Genomic DNA, 1,451 nt, shown 5'->3' on the forward strand with positions numbered 1-1,451 from the left:
TGTGTGTATAACCCTGTGTATAACTATCCCTGGAACCAGCATATATAAGTTACGATAGGCGAGAGATCGTTCTTTACTGTAACTAGCTACCGCTGCAACCCAGATAATTGACAAACACCATTTATGATGAGCTATAATCGTCCTTTATGTAACTACACCTGGAACCACCATACATCAGTTAGTATGGGAGAGAGATCGTTCTTTACTGTAATTACCGCTGGTATACGATTATGTTTGAAAGACTGCAGTGTGAAAAGACATCAAAAATGCAGTTTTTGCTGGAAAAATTTATTCTCTTTTAGAAATAATTTATTTTAGTTACTATAGATTTTTAACCCAATTAATTTCCTTTAAAATGAGCTATTGAACAACCCTCTACGATGTTCCAGTGCCAAGCTATCTGTGGAAAAGAAAAAAAAAAGAAAAAAGAAAAAAATATCCCGTTTGGGGAGAATAACGTGGTTAAAGTCAATTTTCTTGATTTTCAAGCCAATATATTTCCCTTGCTGTTCAAGCCAAGGGACATAAAGTTTCCTATACAGGGGTTTCGGACAAGGCGGTTCCAATGGTGTACTTTTTGTTTTGATCTGACTCTTTTTTTAAGAGCTATGGGTTTTTATATTTCTTAACATTGGACGTGATCGTCTCTTACTAGGTTGCTAGCTACCGCTGCAACCCGGATCTAATGATGTACTTTTGTTTTGATCTGACTCTATTTTTAGTAGTTTTGGGTTTTTATATTTCTTAGCATTGGACTGATCGTCTATTACTAGGTTGCTAGCTACTGCTGCAACCCAAATTCACATATATATTTATTTATGAGAGGCAGCCTGGCCGAGTGGTCCAAGGCACTGGTGTTAGCCACCAGTCTCTTCAGAGGCGTGGGTTCAATTCTTACCGCTGGTATACGATTATGTTTGAAAGACTGCAGTGTGAAAAGACATCAAAATGCAGTTTTTGGTGGAAAAATTTATTCTCTTTTAGAAATAATTTATTTTAGTTACTATAGATTTTTAACCCAATTAATTTCCTTTAAAATGAGCTATTGAACAACCCTCTACGATGTTCCAGTGCCAAGCTATCTCTGGATACAAAAAAGAAAAAAAAGAAAAAAAGAAAAAAATATCCCGTTTAGGCAGAATGTTGTAGTAGCTGCCGCTTTTCTTGATTTTCAAGCCAATATATTTCCCTTGCTGTTCAAGCCAAGGGACAGAAATTTTACTATGCAGGGGTTTCGGACAAGGCGGTTCTAATGGTGTACTCTTTGTTTTGATCTGACTCTTTTTTTAGGAGCTATGGGTTTTTATATTTCTTAACATTGGAAGTGATCGTCTCTTACTAGGTAGCTAGCTACCGCTGCAACCCGGATTCGCAAAACTTCATAGTAATATCCAAAAGAAATGTTGCATGTATAGTGAAAAGCTTCCAAGGTATGGACCGGCAACTGTGGA

Source organism: Artemia sp. Qi Xiang Cuo, chromosome 15 (assembly GCF_049724085.1).
Source record: "Artemia sp. Qi Xiang Cuo chromosome 15, ASM4972408v1, whole genome shotgun sequence".
In the NCBI taxonomy this organism is placed as follows: domain Eukaryota; kingdom Metazoa; phylum Arthropoda; class Branchiopoda; order Anostraca; family Artemiidae; genus Artemia; species Artemia sp. Qi Xiang Cuo.